General features: G+C 38.0%; 1 protein-coding gene across 6 annotated transcripts in view; it reads right to left on the reverse strand.

Annotated features, from left to right (window-relative positions):
• The window catches only part of MIPEP (mitochondrial intermediate peptidase), a 186,782-nt gene that overhangs the window by 55,398 nt on the left and 107,310 nt on the right, over positions 1 to 24,074 (reverse strand). The gene's annotated exons all lie outside the window — the stretch shown is intronic.

Raw genomic sequence — 24,074 nt, forward strand, 5'->3', positions numbered from 1 at the left:
CCTATGGACATTTGGGTTGCATCCACATCTCATAAATAATGGTTCAATAAACATAGGCATGTATACATCTCTTTGAATTAGCATTTTCATTTTCTTAAGGTAAATACCCAATAGAATTACTGATTGTATGATATTTCTGTTTTTAACTTTTTGAAAAATCTCTATGCTGTTTTCCATAGTGCCTGTACCAACTTACATTCCCACCAGCATGAGGGTTCCCTTTTGTCCACATTCTCAAAAACACTTTTTATTGTCTTTTTGACATTAGCCATTATGACTGAAATAAGGTAGTATCTCATTGAGGGTTTGATTTGTATTTCCCTCATAATGAGTGATACTGAGCATCTTTTCATGTGTTTTTGGCCATTTGTATGTCTTCTTTGGAACAGTGTGTCTGTCTATTCAGGCCTTCCTCTACCCATTTTTTATTGGATTATTCGTTTTGGTGTTGAGTTGTATAAATTCTTTATATATTTTGGATACTGACCTCTTACTGGATATATCATTTGTGAATATATTCTCCCATTCAATAAGTTGACTTCATTTTGTTGATGGTTTCCTTTGCTATGCAAAAACTTTTTAGTTTGATGTAGTCCCAATTGTTTATTCTTACATTTGTTTCCCTTGCCTGAGGAGACAAATCCAGAAAAGAAATGGAATCTGATGATGTCCATCAGATTCATGTGTATGTCTTCTTTTGGGAGTTTTATGATTTCAGGTCTTACATTTAGGCCTTTAATCCATTTTCAGTTTATTTTTGTGTATGATATAAGAAAGTGGTCCAATTTTTCCAACACCACCCACTGAAGACCATCTTTTTCCCATTGTGTATCTTGTCTCCTTTGTTATAGATTAAATGGCCATATACTCTTGTGTGTTCTGATCCACTGATCTATATGTATTTTTTTGTGCCAGTACCATACTGATTATCATGGTTTTGTAGTTTTAAATCTGGGAGTGTGATATCTACAACTTTGTTTTTCTTTCTCAAGATGGCTTTGGCTATTCAGGGTCTTTTGCGGTACCATACAAACTGAAAGGATTATTTGTTCTAATTCTACCACAGTCCATCTGTCTGCAATGATAAACTATGGTTACTGCAGGAGCACTAGTGGGCAGAGAGGACTGGCCACAACTGCTGTGGAGGGGCTGACTTCCCCCTCCCCAGGGCAGAAGTCACTTTGAAGGGGTGCTAGTCCTGACTGAGGCTGTCTACCAGGTGTGGCAGGGTAGGAGAGGAGAGGGTGTCAGGGTCCTTAGTTGCACCTCCAGGTCCACACCAGCTAGGAACCAAGGTAGGTAGCAGTAGTGGCCTGAGTTGGTGGTAGATACTTTTGGTTACGGGGACCAGCTGCAGGTGCTTGTGTAGCTGGCAAAGGCCAGATGCAGACACATGAAGTGGTGGGGATCAGGGTAGGCAGCAAGGGCCAGGGTCGGCTCTGGGCTCACTTGCACCTGTCAGTGCCCTGGCTCTTGGCATGCTGCCCCAGGTTGAACAGTGTCTCCTCAGACATGTGCACTCCAATGGAGACAGATCACAGGGGTTGGGCCAAGGGCATGTGGGTGAGGAGATCACATAGGCCAATGACAAAAGACAGGGCCAGAACTGGGCCTGCAGTAGCTGCAGAGTCCCTGGCTGTTGGTGTGCTTTCCCAAGTTTACATGGTGTCACCCTAGGCATGTCCACATAATTGAAGCTGGTGACAGGTATCAGGCTGGCAGTGTGTAAGTGCACAGGTGAGGGGGCTAGCCACTAGTGGTGCACGCAGCCATGGAAGTCAGCCATCAGGGTCTCTAGAATGGTGTTTTGTGCTCATGTAGCCACAGAGGCTCAAACTAGTGTAGTTCCCGCAGGGAAGTAAAAAGAGCAGGGAGAGACTCTGGTGGCTGGTGTCAGCAAAAATGAATTCCTGTGGGGCAAATGCTGCTGAAACCCACAGGGGTCCACATCTATGCCTTGGCTTAGGTGGCAGTATGAGCTGGGTCTGTCTGCAGAGAATGTCGCTGTCACCCACAATCACTCTACCTGTGTAGCTGCTCTTGGTAGCCCGTTTTTCTTCCTTTTTCCTAGCCGTCTGTCTCTCTGTCTCAGTTTTGCCAGTCTAGGTGGGGTGACACTGAAGTGTGACCTTTGTGTGGTGCCCTGAAAGGTGGAGGAAGCTAGCTAACCATTGCTCTTCCTCTTCAGGCAAGGTGGACTCTTCCTAGCTGGGAAGTTCCCTGTGGCGCTGAGCAATGCTGACTTGGGGGAGGATATAATGTGGGCAAAATTCAGCTGTCTTCCTTCTCTTTTTTTTTTTTTTTTTTTATTTACAATAGTCATACAGAGAGAGAGAGAGAGGCAGAGACACAGGCAGAGGGAGAAGCAGGCTCCATGCACCGGGAGCCCGATGTGGGATTCGATCCCGGGTCTCCAGGATTGCGCACTGGGCCAAAGGCAGGTGCCAAACCACTGCGCCACCCAGGGATCCCTCTTCCTTCTCTTCTTATGAGGTAATTCTCAGGTCTTTTTGTTCTACCATGTTGCCAAAGTTTCCTAAGTGGAGTCCAGTGCTCCCTCAGATCCATTTTTGTTTGTGGGTAGCTATCTGATTATTGAGCTTTGTAAGGGGATAGAGACTGGAGTCTCTTATGTAACCATTTGGGTAATGTCATTCTTGGAATTCCACAGGCTTGATTACTACAGATTATGTAGTAAGTTTTGAAACTGTTAAGTGTGAGCCCTCCGACTTTTTTCTTCTTTTTCAAGGTTGTTTTGGCTATTCTGGGTCCCCTGGTTTCAAAATGTATGTTATGATCAGCTTGTCAATTTTGGCAAAAAAAAAAAAAAAAAAAAAAAAAGCCCCAAACCAAAAATCCACAGATGGGATTTCACCATTGTATCTGTAGGTCAGTTTGGGAAGTACTGTCATCTTAACAAGCTTTCTAGTCCATGAACATGAGACATCTTTTCCTTTATTTAGGGCTTCTTTAATTTCTTTCAATAATGTTTTATGGTTTTCAATACACAAATGTAAAACTTTTCTGTTCAATTTATTCCTAAGTACTTTTTTCTGTTTGATGTTATTATAAATGGAATTATTTTCTTAATTTTTGGACTGTTTATTGCTAGTGTATAGAAATACAATTGAGTTTTGTTATTAATCTTCTATCCTGCAACCTTACTGAATCCATTTATTAGCTCTAGTAGTTTTTCATGGATTTCTTAGGATTTACTTTTTTTTATTTATTTTTTTAATTTTTATTTATTTATGATAGTCACAGAGAGAGAGAGAGAGAGAGAGAGAGAGAGAGGCAGAGACATAGGCAGAGGGAAAAGCAGGCTCCATGCACCGGGAGCCCAACGTGGGATTCGATCCCGAGTCTCCAGGATGCGCCCTGGGCCAAAGGAAGGCGCTAAACCGCTGCGCCACCCAGGGATCCCTACCTTTTTTTTTTTTTTTTTAAGATTTTATTTATTTATTTGGCAGAGAGAGAACACACACAAGTAGGCAGACTGGCAGGCAGAGGGAGAGGGAGAAGCAGGGAGCCGGATGTGGGGCTTGATCCCAGGACCTTGGAATCATGACCTGAGCTGAAGGCAGATGCTTGAGCCACAAATCCTGGATTCCTTAGGATTTTCTATATATAAGATCATGTCACTTGCAATAGAAATACTTTTACTTTCTCCTTTCCAATCTGAATACTTCTTATTCCTTTTTCTTGCCTAATTGCTCCGGCTAAAACCTCTAATATAATATATAACAGAAGTGGTAATGGCAGACAATATTGTTCTATTCCTATATTAGGAGAAAGCTTTCAATCTTTCAGCATTGAGTATGGTATTAACTGTGGGTTTTTCCTAGATGCTCTTTATTGGGTTGCTGATCAGCACTAACTCGGGATTCCTTATCCTCAGTTACACTCAATTGATCCTCAGGTCCTGAAAATTTTATCTCAATATATTTCTTGTTTTTCCTCCCTTATGTACATGCCTACCATCAATGCTCAGATTTCTTAGACCCTTATCATCTTCTGACTAGATGGTAAGACCTTTAAAGCAGGAGCTATGGTATATGTATATATATATGTATATACAGTGCCTAAAAGAATCACATTCATTCAACAAGATCAAGATGCTATGGAAAAGAAAGAAGCAGCAGCAGCTACTGGTGATAAAAAAGATAGATGTGAAAGGCAAAAAAAAAAAAACAGATTTTGTAGTAAGAGAATTCATTTTCACTAGAATATGAGTGAAAACAGTAGGAAGAAAAAAAAATCAAGGTAATGTCTCAGAACAGGACATAGATCCAAAGCTGAATAGGAATCACTGAAGGAAGAAAGGAAGAGAGAAAGTGGACGGAGGGGCTTCAGGTCTGCAGCATGGTGGATCTGATACTTCAAACAACTGTCTTGAATGAAACAACTAAAATGCTGGGTAAACATATTTTAAAAAATATTTGTGAATGTGTTGCTGAGATAGGAGACAATAAAATGTTTATCAAAATGATCAAGTAGATCATTTTTACAAATAAAAATGGATGTTAAGCATCTGTTAAAATCCACTGTATTTTTATACTTTGTTTTTGTTTCTTCCCTGTCTTCACTATTTTTACCCTCCAACCAGTCTCCGTATTGAAACCTTCACTTTTCCCTAGAGCTTCTACCTGTTTGTGTCACTACTCTGCTTACAAACATCAAACCTCCAGGGTCTCCCCCTTCCCTCCGGGATCATGTATACACCTCTGTGCAGATATACAGGGCTCTTTACGTTTAATCCTAACTTCATTTTCAACATCCATCCTCTCTTCTCATACCACACTCCCTAACATCAAGTAACCCACTAACGACCCTCTATCATACTTCCCTTGTCCCTTTTCCCCTCCTCCCTACACTTCCTTAAACTGGGGTAAAAACTGACTTAGATGTGACTAAGCATAGGGGTACCTGGGTGGCTTAGTCAGTTAAGTGTCTGCCTTTGGCTCAGGTCCTGATCCCAGAATCAAGCCCCGCACCAGGCTCCATGCTCAGCAGGGAGTCTGCTTCTAAACAAAATTTTTTAAAAAAAGAAAAAGAAATGACTAAACACAGATAAAATGCAATTTCTGATGCCTTAAGGCACAATTAAACACCTTCCGGTATAGAACAGAGCTCTCACTGCACCACATTACATCATTTTTCACACTGATATATGTACATACTCATCCTTCTCAAAAGGCAATGTCTATAAGTGAATTAACCCACATGAGGAGAAATGGTGGTGTTGGGATTAAATAGGAGTTGTAGTTTATTTCTCTGTTGGGATTAAATAGGAGTTGTAGTTTATTATATCTCTATCTGAAAAAGGTTTTATGGTTGATTTGGAAAAGTGGAGAAGAATAAACAAAAATAAAGAGAGCCACAATAAATTAACATGGTGTTTTTCAAACTATGGAGCCATTGTCTGCTAGTGGTTTGTGAAATCAATATAATAGGTTGTGATTAGCATTTAAAAAATGAAAATGCAAAATAGAAAATATTGGAGCACAATGTACATAGGGTAACTTTTAGTTAGGGGTACTTTTGTTTTAGTTTTACACACAAATACACTCACCTACATATACATACAAATATTTGTATAACAGATCATAATATAGTACATTTCTTACTGTGAGCTTGGTCAGAATGCTTGAAAGTCAATGAGTTAACAGTTTCAAGGATACGGATAAGAAAACCAGTGTTACTCTAAGTAGAGAGAGAAGCCAAGGCTATGACAATAGATGTAAAAGCTTAAGATGGTTGATCTCATAACACATACTAGATTTTACAATAGTAAAATGCAGGGAAGTAGATTATAAGGAGGTAAATCACCTCTGTGGCTCTCTACATTTAGCACTTTGAAATATTTGTGTTTTTCTAACATTATATGTAATCAGAATGCAGGCTCTGGAATGATGTGCCAGTCTCTACTGATTCTACTCCTACTGGTCCTGTGTTCACCATGTTTGTGAAATCTGGTTATCATTTACACAGAACAAAAGAAGTCACAGGTTGTAGATTAAAATTATGAATCACTTTTAGCTAACCACTCTGAGACATCCCATCCTAAAATATGAAAGACAATCAACCTCAGAGGTAATCATAACAAACACAGATGTAGAAGTAATTCAGAACATGGAGTTCACAGTATGGCACCAGTGCTTGTTTCCTGGATTGAACAATGTACTCTGGGTTATCTGGGATATTGTCACTGGGGAACCTGGCTGAAGTGTACATGACAACTATGTTTGCAACTTATGAAAATGTTGAATGAATATTATGATGTTTTAATTCAAGATAAGAGGTTATTAAAAATAATTAGGATTAAAGTGCTCTGTGGATTCTTAGGATCGATGCCAGTAGGCTAATTTGAGATTACTCCACCTCTGTGACTGTGCTTATTACTCATGATGGAGACAAACCAGCTTACGGCTGAATTCTCTTATTTCAAATGAGCCAGCTCAGCAGCATCTAGTATTACTCCACTCTTTTTCAATACTGTGCTTTTCTAAACTAAACTGTGGCCATGCATTATTCTCCAAAATCTTTTTATTTCTTTATTCACTTTAATTTAATTTCAATATAGGACTGGGAACATTTCAGAGGAATTACTAAATTTTAAGAGGGAAAACAGGTTTCAAAAAGTGGCTACAAAATAAATGTAAACTATCATTTGATTTATAGACCTCCACTGCTCTCGTTTAAAGGACTTAGCACCAGGAAAGGGTTGTTTAGACTGTACTTTGGCTTAAGTGGAAAAAAGTTATTGCTGAAATTGTATAAATCATCCCAAATATTGTTTGATTTTAGCTTTTAAGAGTCTGGGTTTTCCTAAGTGTTCGGAGAAAGTTTGGTTCACTTTTCACTCTCTATAAATCACCAAGTATTTCAAAGCTTCCCTGAGACATAGAAAAATATATACATGTGAAAAGAATGATTGCACCATCACTAAGCTAAGGATCTGAAGATAGTATTAAAGAAAGCAACACTGGGTCCTCGGTTTTGTAATTATTAAATATGTAAAGACGTGTAAAAGACACCAAGATAAGCTATTCGCATACATTAATAACCACATGGAAAGCAGTTAGAAGGGCACAAATCCACCATAATGGTGCTCGAGACACTAGCTGTGCATTATTAACAGGGACCTCTGGCTATCTTTCAGGAACAGGGATCATCCTCAAAAGTCATTGACAAAAGAATGTGGCACACACTCTTGCAAAATGTGTTTGATCATATAAATTCCTTCTTTTGAATAAACAAACCAGCATAGGGAATATAGGCAATGGTACTGACAGAGTGTTGTATGGTGACTGATGGGAGCTATGCTTGTGGTAAGTATAGCATAACATATAAACTTGTTGAATCACTGTGTTGTACACCCAAAACTAACATAACATTCTGTGTCAACTATACTCAAATTAAAAACAACTCCCCCTTTCAGTAAATATTTATTATTACTGACAATAATAATAATGCTTACCATTTGTTTTGCATTTACTATGTGCCAGGCATTGGGCTAAATGCTTTTGACAAATATTTCTTTTAACCTTCCAATAACCATACTGGGTTTAATAGTACCATCTTATGGATAAAGATCTGATGTTTAAGATTCAATGTAGGCCATTTGATTCTGGAGCTCTGTACCCTTATTCCTGCATTGCCTACCATATCGATTTAACTTACCCTCTGTAGAGGAGCCATCTTTACTCATGTTGCCATTCCCCTACACAGAACTTTGGCTTTGTATATTCTATTTCCCCACAGAACTTTCTCACTCCTATCTTTGCAATCTGAATATGTGACTCTTTATCCTGCCACGTCCTCTTCTCTACAACACACACTCTAGCCCTCTTTCAAATCATAGATCAAACTCAAAACATTTCAACCTAGACCACAACAACTTCTTGCTAGACACGTCTCCAAAGGCCAGAGAAAAAAAAGCAAAAATGAACTTTTAGAACTTCATCAATAAAAAGCTTTTGCACAGCAAGGGAAACAGTTGACAAAACTAAAAGGCAACCTATGGAATGGGAGAAGATGTTTGCAAATGTCTTATCAGATAAGGGGCTAGTATCCAAGATCTATAAAGAATTTACCAAACTCAACACCCAAGGAACAAAATATCCAGTCAAGAAATGGGCAGAAGACAGGAAAAGACACTTCTCCAAAGAATACTTACACATGGCCAACAGACACATAAAAAAATGCTCAGCATTCCTCAGCATCAGGGAAATACAGATCAAAATCACAATGAGATACCACCTTACATGGGCAGAATGGCTAAAATTAACAAGTCAAGAAACAACAAATGTTGACAAGCATGAGGAGAAAGAGGAACCCTCTTACATTGTTGGTGGAAATGCAAGCTGGTATAGTCACTCTGGAAAATGGTATGGAGGTTCCTTAGGAAGTTAAAAATAGAGCTACCCCATGACCACTTAGTAATTGCACTACTAGATATTTACTCAAAGAATACAAACGTTGTGATCCAAAGGGGCACCTACACCCCAATGTTTATAGCAGCAATGTCCAAAAGAGCCAAACTGTAGAAAGAGCCCAGATGTGCTTTGACAGATGAATGTATGAAGAATGGAATATTACTTAGCCATCCAAAAGAATGAAATCTTGCCATTTACAATGATGTGAATGGAACTAGAAGGTATGCTAAGTAAAATAAGTTAGAGAAAGACAAGATATATAATTTCACTCATATGCAGAATTTAAGAAACAAACAGATGAACACAGGGGAAGGGAAAGAAAATTAAAATAAGATGAAATCAGAGAAGGAAATAAGCCATAAGAGACTCTTAATAATAGGAAACAAACTGAGGGTTGCTGAAGGGGAGGAGTAGGGGGATGTGGTAATTGGATGATAGGCATTAAGGAGGGCATGTGATGAGCACTAGGTGTTATATGCAACTGGTGGATCACTAAATTCTACCCCTGAAACTAATAATACACTATATGTTAACTATATTGAACTGAAATAAAGAATTAAAAAAAAAAGAATTTAAAATTTTTTCTCATTAAAACTATAAACCAAACAAGCATGCTCAATTTCCCTATTACATTTAGCATTATTTTGAAAGTTCAAGTCACTGAACCTAGACATGTGGACACATAAAGATTGGGAGGGGGCAGCAAAAATATTATTTATATATGTTGGGAGATATATAACATGTATCTCTACATAAACATTTATGTACATAAACATAACTGGAAAGTCCCTAAAACTGGGTGAATAAGTATCAGAAACAGTAAGTTGTTCATTAAGAGTGTCAGCCAAATGGGCAGCCCTGGTGGCTCAGTGGTTTAGCACCGCCTTCAGCCCAGGGTGTGAACCTGGAGACCTGGGATCGAGTCCCACATCAGACTCCCTGCATGGAGCCTGCTTCTCCCTCTGCCTGTGTCTCTGTCTCTCTCCCTTTCTCTCTCTCTGTGTGTGTCTCTCATGAATAAATAAATAAAATCTTAGAAAAAAAAAAGAGTGTCAGTCACAAAAGCAGTAAACTAAAATAAATAACTTTCTATGTACCCATGGAGACTAGCTAGAAAAAGGAGGGAGGAGGAAATATATAATATCCACTCACAACAGAAAAGAAAAAAAAACAACTTAAAACAGGAATACACTTAACAAGATATATGAGGGACTTCCAGTAAGAATATTATAAATATATGACAGTGTAACAGGAAGATATAGAAAAATGGAATAGTGGAGCAAAGGCATGTCTATTCAAAAACAACCAACAACAAACCCTTCACAAATGACTATGCAGTCTGGGCAAGAACCCCTGAAATGGAAAGGCCAGAACCAAATCTTGTGCAGGAAAACTTTGTATCTCACAGAAGAGGCCTTTTCAAATCAGTAGGGAAAAACCAATTAGAAGAACTAAAGCTGGTTCCAAATTTCATACCTTCTACCGCCACAAACTTAAACAAAAATTGGAAAGTGAAAAATAAAACCACAATAGTGCAAGAAGAAAATATGGGCAAAAATTTAAATATGGTTAGGCCAGCAAGTTCTCCTTAAGCCTGACAGAACACTGAAAGGAAAGTCGTTAAATGTTAAAAAAAATAATAATAAAAGCTGGAAGATAAATATTCGAGGGGAAGCTCTTGGTTTCCCTAGTAATAAAATAATTGCAAGCAGAAATAAATTACAGTATCTGTGGTCTATCAGCTTGGCAAAAAATTAAAATCAAATCTGTAAATGAATCTTCTAGTGAACCACTCCCAACCTTAAGAATTTAAGGCTAGAGTAGTCAAGTGTACAAGACCTATGCATCCACAGAGCTAACTGTAGTCCTCCTATAACCTTGAAAACTGGGTTCAGAACCTTGAGCAAGAGTTAGGGCTAAGAGATAGGAGATAGGGTTCTGGGGCACAGTTTCAGAACAAGAGGAGGGAGTGTGAGTACCAGATGGGGCCTGGGAAAACACACGGTGGGTGAGGGGAGGCCTTGGCTTGGCATGTAGATGAGAGTCAAGCATAGATTGTCTGCTCTGCACACGTAGCATCAACTTATTGTGCCTGGCACCCAGGAATAGAGAGGTCCTTGGAAAATTTTTGATAGAACACAAATGAACGAAGTCTAAACTGCATTTCATAGAGGATTGAGTTTAATCCCAGTAAAGACATCTGAGACTTCAAGGTGATTTGCGAAAATAAGAGAATCACATTACATACTCAGTTTCAAAGAAAGCCATTCATTTTCATCTATTAACATATGTGTAAGTTTTTTCCAAGTGAGAAACACACTTTCTCTCTGCTCTATGTCCTCTATCCCAGTACGTGTGCATAGTGCTGGGTGATGAGAAACTACTCAGTGTTGTGAGGAAACTGGGTGGCACTTCCAAAGCCATCTCTTTGAGGATGTACCTCTTACAAGGCCAGAGAGCTTGCATTCTCAACCTCCAAGATCACTTAAAGAAGAGAGGGAAAGTATTTATGCTCTGTGGCAGGGCATTTTATATCCAAGGGGAGGGAGAGCTTCTACTCTGAAGCTAATCTAAGCTGAGCCCCGCTCCTTCATCTCAGTTGGGCTCCCAGGACTAGAAGAGCCACGCGACCATGGTCATTTCAATGACCTTTGCCATCTTTAATGGCACAGAAAGAACTGAATGCCTGTGTCACTGAAAGCCAACCGAAGTTATGTGTGTTTGTATGCATGTCTGCCCTTCCAATTTTACAAGGAATATGTGCTCATTATAGAAAAACTGGAATAAAAAATATAAAAAAGAAAATGAGAGCACCTGGATGGCTCAGTCAGTTGAGCCTCCGACTCTTGGTTTCAGCTTGGGCAGTGATCTTATGAATTGTGGGATCAAGCCTCTGTACTTGGTGGGAGAGCCTTGCCTTCCCCCTCAAAAAAAAAAAAAAAACGACCCAAATCTTTAGAAGAGAAAATGGAACTCACCCTAATCCATGATTGTGATAAACATTTGTTAATGTGAAAGCTCTCTTCAGTCTGTTTTCAAAAGACAAAGTCACGCTATCTACAATTTCATTATAGGTTTTTCACTAAACTGATTTTAAGAATTATTTATAAACATTAATGGGTATGTATTACTTCATCGTATGGGCTACATGAGTCAGGATATACTAAGCTACGATTACAATAACATGAATCCTAACATCTCAGTGGCTTCAAGAAGCAAAGATTCATTCCCTGAGCAGATGACACCTCTCTCTCAGGTCAACAGACTCTTCTCATGTCAGTGGCATGAAGATATCTACACTTTCAGGGTCTCCACCACCTAGAGGGTGGTTGGTTGCTGGGCCAACGGGAAGGAAATACACACAAGCGCAGAGTGGCCCATAGAGGCTGCGGCCCAGCAATGAGAACCATCACTTCTGCTCCATGACTTGGCTGAGTCAAGTCACGTGACAATAAACTGCATGGAGCAAGAACATGCACTTCTACCACATGTCAGAGACAGTAGTGGAGTGTTAGTGAACAGGCCTGATGATAAGCACTGGGCACAACATTGTTGGATTAACTGTTCCTTCAATGTTAGACTCTCTCTAATTTTGGGTAAATGTGGTGATCATCAAATATATGTATACCTTTAGAATAAATTTCTCCATGTTACATTACTGACTTAAGAGGTATGTAAGCTCTTCATGTTTTTGATCTCTCCCGCCAAACCAATTTCTCTCCCCTATGAACAAATAAAATAATATATACATCAGTGTATCAATATGGTCACTAGTGGGTTGTCTTTTAATAAAATATAGTCATATGACAAACGAATGTATCATTTTGCTGCTATCTCCACTTGTATATTTTTGCATGCTAGGAAAGGCAAACCATTTTTCCTATATATTAATCATGTGCATTGTCCTCTTTTATGACTGCCTTTAATGCTCTTTGTCCATTTTACTTTGGGTGTGTTTTCAGACTTTATTGTTGTTATTCCTTTGCCCTTTTTTTTGTATTTGTATGCACTCTTTATGCAGCAACAATGTAAACCATTTGTCATAAATGCTATAATTTTTGAAAACCAGTATGCTTATCTGTGTATCTTATTCATGTTTTCTGTGAGAAATTCAAATTTTGTGATTAAATCTATTCATTTGTATTCCCATTTGTGACTTCTTCTATTTCTAACCTCCTGCCCTTTTCTAAATGAAACAGGAAATTTTTTTTAATGGCATTTTTTTCTATTTAAGTGTTTGCTACATTTGGAGTTTATTTCATGACAGTAAGTATAAAGCTAGACAATACGTACACGAATCTTCATTTTATTCTGTCCCTATAACTTATTCCCAAAGTTTGGAAAGCTTCTTAACTTCAATACAAAACTGAATGGTCATCCTGGCCTCTGCCACTACTGAAAATATCAGGAACAAATAAACAGAAAACCGTCCTTCCATTTTGCAAACTAATGTGAATACATGTCTCATTTTCCACACCCTGATCTTCAATTCCCAATTGTTTCAGTATGATCAATTTTGAGCTTTCCCCATCCAACTGCCAGAGGCTCCAAGTGAGACCATCAGTTTCCAGGTCAGCGTGCTTTCTTATTTTTCCCTCCTACCCCATTGGTTTCTTTCTCCCATTCTCCTTTGTTGGTTCTTCCTCATTTTCCAGCCCTCTAAATGATGGCCCCAGGTTCATCTTTATTCATAACTTTTTCCATTTATACTCACGCTATAGGGTGACCTCCCCAGTCTCTTGGCTTTGATACAATCTATGTGTGGGTAGCTGCAAATCCCAATCTCCAGCAGAGACTGCTCCTCTGAACTTTGGATTTGCATATCCACCTGTCTACAAGACATGTCTTCTTGTCTGAGTAGTGGTATCTCACATTTATTATTTCTAAAACTGATTTCCTGACTGCCCCAGGGACCTAGTCTTCCCACAGTCTTCTCCATGTTAATGGCAATGCTATCCTTTTGGCAGCTGCGGCCAAAACCCTTGACTCTTTTCCCTCTCTTATACTACAAATTCTGTCTGCCCCCTACATCTGAAACCCTCAGATGGCTTCCTATTTCGTCCTCATTAGAGCCAAAATCCTTATACAAAGAAAACATTCAAGTGGCCTATAAACATATGAAAAAGTGCCCAGTATTATTAGTCATGAGAGAAGTACAAATTAAAACCACAATGAGATATGGCTCCATACTCTCAGAATGTCTAAAGTTATAAGGACTGACAATATCAAGTATTGGACAGGATATGAAGCAAATGTTACACCTAAACATTGCCTGTTGGTATGTAAACTCAGGAGAACTATTTTGAAAAACAGTATGGCAAGAGCTGCAATAAAACTAAAGTCTATCCCGTATTACTCCTGGCTGTATACTCAACAGAAATAAATGCTTATATCCACCAGAAGACATAGAACATTATTCACCTTAACCCCAAAAGGAAAGAGTGCAAATGTCTGTCAATAGTGGAATACAGAAGCTATAGTATATTAAAAATGGAATACTTCAAAGCAGTGGAAAAGATGAATTGCTGAAACATACACAAGATGGATGGGCTCTCACAGACATAATGCTGTATGGAAGAAGTGAGATTCAAAAGAGTACATACCATATGATGGCACTTAGATGAGGTCAGAAAAGGGCAAAACTAGTGGTTACCTTGTGGATAAGGTATATTGACTGACAGGTTGCAGGGGCCTCCTGAGGTATTAGAAATGGTGTATATCTTGATCTGAGTAGCAGTTACACAGGCATGGACATATATACAATTTCATGGAGCTGTATATTAAGATTTGTGTGTATCATGGAAGTTATGCCTCAGTAAAAAGGTTAAAAAAAAACCCATCTATAAATATTTTTTGGGCACCTACCATGCATAAGTAACCCGAAGAAATAATGAACAAATCAGAAATGGGCCCTGCTGCTGTGAGAATTTTACTCCCATTGGGAAGACAGAAATTAATCAAATGACATCAAGAAATTAAGAAGTAAGATGACTGATAGGAAGGGAAAGACTCTGGTTCTGTGGAAGTGTACAACAGAGGAACTGGCTCGGCCCAGGGGAGTGACATTTCCAGTAGAGGTAAAGTGAGAAGGAAGAAGAGCCTGCTCCAGGCAGAGGGAAGTAAGTGCCAAGAACTAGCAACAAAGAAAAGGTGAGTGTGTTCAGCTGGACAAAGCTGGAGTGACCCAACCACACAAGAACCCATGGGCAGCAAAGGTCTTTGGCCTTTAGCTTAAGAGTGACAGAAGGAACTGAAGGCTTTTAAGGGAGGGGTGTCATAATCAAATGTGTATTCAGAAAAGATCTCACTGATACCTGTGTGGATATGAGAGTGGGAAAGTAGGTAAGGGGATACTCGTTAAGAGAATTATAACTGCTCAGTGTAGAGTCAGCTTACCTGGGAAGAGAAGGTAGGAAGAGCAGTCAGGAAGCAGATTTGATATACCTTTACATCTAAGACAAGTGATTCCAACTTCAGGCAGTATGTGAGAAACCACAGTTAACACCTATAGAGAGGGGCCGAGGGCCAGGGGGCCAGAGTATAGCAGAGATGTTACACTGGGACCCTCTTACATCTTAATGATTTTTGGGCATGTACATATATTCTTACTCAAAATATAATTAAAATGTAAAATTAATGTCACTCAGCGGGTGGCTTCCTTACATTACTAATGTTGCCCTTGGCCTCCCTGTTGGTCACAAGGCATAGAGATGAAAAGACACTGTAACCACCCCTCTGGGTACTGTCACTCATGAAGAATAGCAAGGTCTCTGCGTCCTGCTCACAGCTTGTATTCACTGTGGATGAGAACTCGATTCACCTTAGAGAATCACCAGAGAAAAAAGCTTCCTGAAATGTAAACTGCCTAAAATCTAAAATACACACATCATCATTTAAAATACACAGTTTACCTGGTATAGGAAAAACTTAATATCCTGGATTTTTATTTCATTATATTTAGCCTATGTAAATATGCAGGAAAAAAAAAAGTATAGGTCTGTTCATGAAAACCAAGACAAAAATGAAAGCCGGTGACTTGGCTTGAAAGACTCTATTATAAAAACAACCCAGGGAAGTCCTATAATTTCCTCCTGTTTTAAATCAGTGAAATCTAGAGTTGCAGCTGTCCCACAAACTGAAACCATACAAATTTTTAGAAAATGAGTCAATCATGAGATTAAAGTTTCAATTTATAACACTTCTGTGTTTTAGTTACAAAGTCGTAAATAAATCTAGCATGACAGAGAAGGTAAATATTTTCTCAGTTGTTTATTCAGCCAAAGAGGAAAGGAATTTAACATGCAATTAACTACTTAGGGTTTTTTTCGATATGCACCATATGGTCTTTGTATTTAAGAGAAAGCAAAAAATAAATATTGTTTTGTTTAATCTAACATTTGCTTAGCAACACCAAATACTCCAAATTCGTGCAACGTGGGCAGCACCTTCACTTTCACGGAAGAGTTTTTCCATTTGTACAAGAGCTAGCACAGAAGAACAGAAGGGAAATGGAACTTCTTCCCCAGGAAGGAAAAAATAAATAAACGAAATAGGAGGAATGAAGATTTTTATTACGTGATTTAGGTTGAGTTCTCTGGAGACAGAATGGTGAACTTTTAACCATCCAGGGGTTCTAGATCTATCATGTAATAGATAGCATTTATCTTTTTCACATGAAAAGGAAAGACCTTTATGTCATGCTTTACACCAACATCTGAGCAAGTGAGGTTAAGAATAGTAAAGGTCAAAAGCAGACCTCAGATTTCTATATAACGACTCTCATGTAATCAGTTTCTCTTATGAGGCTTACTTTAAAAATAATTGGAAAAAATCTGATTGCTATTTTAATCTAGATCACAGAAATCATTTAAGAGCTAATTATTTATCCTCATGATTTACTTGTTTTTCTAAAATTAAAGCTTTTAATATAAAATCATCAATATTTGATTTTATATAAGATCAATAACCTGTAATATAATTTTAAAGTTATGAATTATTTTATGAAAATCTTTGAAATCTAAACTTAAAACTTTTAAAACATAATTTTTATATCTGAATGCACATATATCAGGTATCGACATGGATTTCTATACAAATATCCTGATACACTCAACTTATATATTTGTAAGAAAGTAGCCCTTCATAATTGGCTTATCAAGGAGGAAAGAAAATAAACCCTAAGAGCAATAAATCAAAATTTTCACATCCAAGCCATGTATAGCAAGGCCATGTTCTCATAATGAGTGTTTTTGGTTTTTTTCGAGACTTAAAGGAAAATAATACAAAACTCTATACAGTAAAATAAATTTGGTAAAAGCTCTTTCAAAAGCTCTCTGCACTCTTCCATTACATTGATTTCATCTCCCTATTTACAGCCTTCCACATGGTTAAGAGGTCTGTTTGAAAGTTAATCTGGGATGAGCACACTATATAAACAACTGGGTTTACCACTGGTTGCACTCCTATTTCCCGACTGGCAAATTAGAGGTTACTTTCCTTTGCACGTATTATCATGACACACCAATGTCAGCTTAAGAAACAGCTCTAAAAATTGAGCAATTTCAAGATGGGAAGCCCTCAAATTACACATAAATCTTATGCTGAAAGTTCATTTATTAGTCTGTTATTTGGAACTCAGAACACACATCCAAAATAAATGTTCTATAAACAATGTTCCAAGCTACTATACAGTCAAGGTAACCCTGAAATAACAGAAAAGAGCAGGGCATTATATTGTTGTAATTGTAGTAGCAGAAACAGAAAACAGTATTTTAAAACTTTGGGTTTTGCTGGTACTTGGAAAAAAAAACTGTTCCTATTAGATCCTCTCCAACCACACTGGCTGATCCACTGTGTGTCCACTGCTTAAATATTCCCCTGAGTCATCTTCTAAATTTCCCTTCTTAGTAAATTCTCTTGGCTCAGTGCTGTCTGTGACCATAGCTTATAGTTCTCTCTCTCTCTCTCTATCTCTCTGAGGTGAAGGTCTTTCAAATCTATATAGCTCCCACCTTGATCTGTTTTCTGGGCTTCAGGCCCATTGATCCAACTGCTGCTCAGAGGCATCTCTACTTGGATATTCCACTGTCACTTCAAACTGTACTCAACATCTTTGCATCCCTCATGCAATTAAGCAGTGACCCCTCCTGTAGTCCATATTCCACTGAATGTCATCCTGGTCCCCCAGCCCCTCAGATGGCCTCCTTCACATCATTCCTCATTCCTCCTTCTCTTCTCTCCTCTCCCAACCTATCAAACACCACATACCCAGATCTGTCTGATGGCCCACCCGAGCCCCTAAACTGCTCCTCTGTTCCTCCTAGCCACCCGTTAATCTTTGCTTAGCCTCCAGGTGTCTGAGCAGGGCTACATCCACACAAATTCTTACTGATGCCGAGTCACCACATCAGCAAGAATGAGGAAGAATGTAGGAACCCAATGAAAAACCAAAGGTCTCTCTTTTTCTTATGAATATTTCAGGTAAAAAGCACCCCCCTTTGAAAATAAAAAACAGGGTCTCAAAATATCATTTGTATTAGCTGTTTTATGCTTTGAAAGGTCTCAATCTTTTATATTCAGTCCATCTGCTCACAAAGCAATCTGAAGGGCTCAAAGAATATTTTGCTTAATAATGAAATGTTTGGCAGCTAGCCAGACATAATAATAATTATGTATGCATACCCTCCAACAAGCCATTGCTAATACAGGCTTCATGAGGGAAGAATTTTGGTCTGTTTCATCCATGCTATATTATATCCCCATTTCCTAGTGTATGGCATATAGCAGGTACTTAATAAGAATAACATATTTTAAATATATCAACTGTTAAAAATAATTTACAAGTGTTACTTATAATAATATAAGTAATATAATTGAATGAATGTACAAATATATAAATTAGAATTTGGAAATGGTTTTATTTATACCAAATAACAAAAGGGTGCTTGCTTTTTGATATGTCTGACTAGCACAACTTTCAGCTGTTCTAATATGGAGAAATACTATAGATAATTACACTGAATGTGAATTATATATATCTCTTCCATGTGATTAGACATCATAGAAATAAGTCTCAATAGAAATCAGTCTCCCGTGGCAGAAGCCTTTTTGAAATGATGTGCCTTGAGCAGGTGGAAGCCAATCAGGTATGTTCCCCAAGAAGCCTGCAGGTCACAATGAGATGTACAGGCAAGCAATGTGTACAGATCATACAAATTCCCATCTCCCCAGCTCAAGTAAACTACAACTGGTGTGCCACTTTTACTTAGTGTAACACTGAACTGCCATAATATGTTTGTCACTGGATTTAAAAAATTGGAGCTTTTAAATCTGGAAGGAATAATATTTACAAGAAACATGCCTTCTTTTTGCATTATTGGTGCTTGTTCTAACAGGAATAATGTCCAGATATGAACATGTCGTTCAATCCCAGTAAGAGCTTTCCTAAAATAATTCTTTTATTTTAGCTTCAATCAAGACAATAAATTTTAAGTTAAAATGGACAAGAAAGACACTCTTCTCAGATATATTATTATATTTTCATGAAACAAAGACAGGTGCTTGGGACTTTCTTGTTCTGTACACATCACTGGTTTCTTTTTTCCTTTTTTTTTAAGATTTATTTATTTGAGAGAGAGAGTGAGCGAACGCACTTGCACATGAGTGGGAGAGAGGCAAAGGGAGAGACTCTTCAAGCTGACTTATTGGGGAGCCAGATGACGGGCGCAATCCCGGGACCTATGAGATCATGACCTGAGCCAAAACCAAGAGTCAGATGCTTAATCAACTGAGCCACCCAGGCGCCCCCACATCACTGTTTTCAACCTGAAGTGGGTAAAAAGGACCAAGAAGGTCTGACTGGCAACAACATTTATTCAGAGAATACTGTTACTCCTGGGATAGCTGCATGTAAGATGCAACTTTACCAAACCACAAATCTACAAGTTAATCCAAACGGTGAGATACAAATGAGTCACTAGCAAATCTTGGAAAACTGCAGTCTATCAGCAGAGCCAGTTGTTCATGCTTTGAATTTGAAAAATATTCACAAGGATAGAACTGAAGGGTCATAAGGCTAGAGAAAGGTTTCGCCCCATACTCTCCCAGACATGACTGTCAACTGCTCCAGAGAGCAAGTGACAGTGTAAAATATAAACCTGAAATACTATAAAAATGAAAAATTCAGCATTTTCTAACTCTCTGAATTAATAATGGGGCAAATACACAATCATTTAGAAACAAAATATTCTGAGAAGAGATGGTCATTAATATAAAAACAAAACATTATGCTCCGAATAGAATAAAAGTGATAATAGAAGAAGACAAGCCTATTGGTATATGCTGTAAAGTTGCCCTCTACAACGGAGCAAGAGCTTTTTGGGTTCCTAACAAACTACTGTTAGAATAGCAAGACAATTACAAATTAAATCTGTTCGTTCATATATCATACAGAGTACTTTTAGCTCTCTCATAAATATTAACAAATTGCTGACATAATAAGGCTATTTATTCACTTGAAAAATAAGCACCCATTATTTATTACAGAATATTAATGGAGCTGCCCTTGTTAAACAGTTGCATAACATAAGTGTGGAGTTTGCTAAAATATGACCTACATGAGGCTAATGCCTAGAAATGAATCAGGAAGACTTTCATGGTCAACAAGCTTGGGAACACAGCACGAGAGACTCAATGTTCATTTGGAGACATTTCAGATCCTGAGAAGCCCATTTAACATCATTTAAATGAGTATTCTCAAACATAACTGATGGGATACTTTATTCCCAAGACGAGCTATTAATGCACTAGAAGAGAAATTAATATAGATATATATATAATCACCATCTAAAAGTTTAGACCATATTACATACATGTAACTTGTGCAGGCTTTTATCAATATTATGAATACTCTGTAGGTTGTTTATTTTCTCTTCTTCACATGGTTTCATTTGAGAGAATAAAAGGATTCATTTGAGAGAAACACTTTCTGGAGATAAGTTTATAGGAAAACTGTCACTCTTCCAGCTTGCATGGCAGGATGCTCTGAAGTCCTCCTCCCCAGTTGATATTCATGATAGACCTGCAATCATTCTCATAACCTCCACCTCCACGTCTAGCCGACCACCTGCCTTCTGGATTCCGCCTATTTTCTGTTCTCCTACCCCCTTCAATATTAGCTTTTCCATGGCCACTCTCCTAGTCCAAGGCACCAACTCTATCTGGCGCCTGAATAACTTCCCAACTGGTCTCCCTAAATCAATCCTTTACCACATATGTTACAGTCAAAATAACCTCTTAACAGTTAAAAATATTTTCTACATACTAATTTCCTACCATTTTTATATACTATTAAGGTGGAGAGAATGATGAAACATCAATGTTATGCCCACTAATCGGTTTAAGAAATAAGACATTTCTTTTTTTTTTTTTTATTTATGATAGGCACACAGTGAGAGAGAGAGAGGCAGAGACACAGGCAGAGGGAGAAGCAGGCTCTATACACCGGGAGCCCGACGTGGGACTCGATCCCGGGTCTCCAGGATCGCGCCCTGGGCCAAAGGCAGGCGCCAAACCGCTGCGCCACCCAGGGATCCCGAAATAAGACATTTCTAAAACTCCTATGATCCCATTCCTTGCTCCAGAGGTAAGGACCATCTGAATTTTATGCTTACTATTCCCTTACTTCTTATAGGTTTACTGCTTACGTATTTACCTATAACGAACTGCTTAGTTTTGCATGATTTTGAACTTTTTAATAAATGTATACAGTTTAATTCTTCTGAAACTCATTTTTTTACTTGACACTGTGCCTGTTTATTATTTGTGTCCCTCAATTTCCACTGAATAGTACTCTAGTCAATGAATATGACACAAATTATTTACCCATTTTTCCACTGACAGTCACTTGGGTTCTTTCCAGAGTCTTCTTTTTCCACATACAAACAGTGCCATTATAAACCTTCCTATTCTTCACGAAACAACACTTTGTCTAGGTTGGATATATAAGCTGTACTGCGGTGTCATAGGGAATGTCCATCTTCAGCTTTAACAGTAATGCCCGTTTTCCAAAGTGGCCACACCAAGTGTGCACTCCTACCAGCACAGGTAAGAGTGCTTGTGACTCCAAACCCTTGTCAACACTGAGTCACTGAGTACTGTCAATTGTCTTTTTTTTTTCTTTCTTTCTTTTTCTTCTTTCTTTCTCTTTCTTTCTTTCTTTCTTTCTTTCTTTCTTTCTTTCTTTCTTTCTTTCTTTTCTTTTTTTTTTTTTGTCAAACTGGTGAGACTAAGATGCTATCCTAAGGTGGTCTGAATTATCAGTTACTGATGAATGTGGAAGTCACTTTATATGGCTCCCTGTACATCTATGCTTTTCGCTCAAAGTACTTCAAAAATACTTCTCTTCCAACATGATACGTTTTATGTTTTTTTTTTGCCATAATAAAAGTAAATAACTAACTAAATAAAAGAAAATATCCTAGTTATAGGTGTTGAAAATATCTACTTTCAATCTGTGGTTTTCCTTTCACCATTTTTTACATTTCTTTTGATACACAGAAGATGCAAATTTTCATACAGTTCAACTTATCAGTCTTATGGTTATCACCTTTGATACTGTAAATAAGATTTAAGATAGTCTGGGCAAGTAAAAAAAAATGGGAGGGGGACAATCAGAAAGACATTCTTTTGTATCATCTTCTAAAAATGTAAAGCTTTACTTCTCACATTTGGGTTTTCAACTCACTTTATATTTGTGTGCAGAATGAGACCGAGATAGAAGTTTCGTCTTATCCATATGGATGATTAATCTTTACAGCACCATCTTCTAAAAAGACTAGTCCCTCCTTGGCCCACAGACCTATATGGCCACCAGCTTAGGCTCAGTAGTCCAAACGTGTTAAAGTAGCATTTGGGCGCTTGGCTCTGTTCTACTCTTCTACTTGTCCCTTCCACATCAGTGTTACCCTGCCTCAGTTCCCACTGCTTTATTTGGACACTAATCCCAAGTGAGGAAGCCTATCAACTTGCTGCTATTCTTCAAAATTTCCCTGGCTATTATCAGGCCATTGCCCTTCCATATAAAACAGTATACGCTCAAATAAACAAACAAACCAATAGAATAACATTAAATTAATTGGAAAATAATACATTAATTAGAGAAAAAAATTAATGTTTTTGGCATTAAATCTTATCTATAAATTTGGTTCAGGTCCTCATTTACTTAGCATTTTGAAAATAAAGATAATATACTTTTTATTTTAGATTTTTTTTCAAGTTTTTATTTAAATTCCAGTTAGTTAACATATAGTGTAATATTAGTTTCAGGTGTACAACATAGAGATTCAACACTTCCATACAACACCCAGTGCTCATTGCAACCAAGTGCACTTCTTAATCCCCATCACCTATTTAACCCATTCCCCCCACCCACCTCTCCTCCAGTAATCTTCAGTTTATTCCAGATAACTAAGAGATAAACAGCCAAGAGTCTGTTTCCTGGTTTGCCTCTTCCCGTCCCCCATATTCAACTGTATTGTTTCTTAAATTCTACATATGAGTAACATCATATGATATTTTTCTCTGATTTATTTCACTTAGCATAATATTCTCCAGCTCTATGCATGTCATTGCAAATGGCAAGATTTCATTCTTCTTGACAGCTGAGTAATATTCCATTGTGTATATATTCCATGCTTCTTTATCCATTTATCAGTTGATGGACATTTGCCCCTTCCATGCTATTGTTGATAATGCTGCTATGAACACAGGGGTGCATATACCCCTTCAAATCAGTACTTTTCTTTCCTTTTGGTAAATACTTAGTAGTGTAACTGCTGGATTGTGGGGTAGTTCTATATTTACCTTTTTGAGGAAACTCCACAGTGTTTTCCACAGTGGCTGTACCAGTGCATATTCCCACCAAAAGTGCACGAGGGTTCCCCTTTCTCTGCATCCTCACCAACACCTGTTGTTTCCTGCGTTGTTCATTTTAGCCATTCTGACTAAATGGGATACCACCTTGCAGGTCATATCTCATTGTAATTTTGATTTGAATTTCCCTGATGATGAGTGATGTTAAGAACCTTTCCATGTCTGTCATCTGGATGTCTTCTTTGCAAAATGTCTATTGATGTCTTCTGCCCATTTTTTAAACTGGATTATTCATTTTTTTGGGTGTTCAGTCTTATAAGTTCTTTATACATTTTGGATATTAAACTTTTTATCAGATATGTCATTTGCAATTATTTTCTTCCATTCCATAGGCTGCCTTCCAAAGTTTTGTTGACTGTTTCCTTCATGCAGTAGCTTTTTATTTTGATGAAATCCCAATAGTTTATTTTTGTTTCCCTTGCCTCCAGAGATGCGTCTAGTAAGAATTGCTATGGCCAAGGTCAAAGAGGTTACTGCCTGTATTCTCCACTAGGATTTTGATGGTTCCTTGTCTCATAATCAGGTCTTTCAAACGTTTTGAATGTATCTTTGTGTATGGTCTAAGAAGGTGGTCCAGTTACATTCTTTTGCATGTTGCTGTCCAGTTTTCCCAACACCATTTGTTGAAGAGACTGTCTTTTTCCGATTGAATACTCTTTTCTGCTTTGCTGAAGATGAGTTGGCCAGAGTTGTGGATGCAATTCT

Source organism: Nyctereutes procyonoides, unplaced genomic scaffold, assembly GCF_905146905.1.
Source record: "Nyctereutes procyonoides isolate TBG_1078 unplaced genomic scaffold, NYPRO_anot_genome, whole genome shotgun sequence".
In the NCBI taxonomy this organism is placed as follows: domain Eukaryota; kingdom Metazoa; phylum Chordata; class Mammalia; order Carnivora; family Canidae; genus Nyctereutes; species Nyctereutes procyonoides.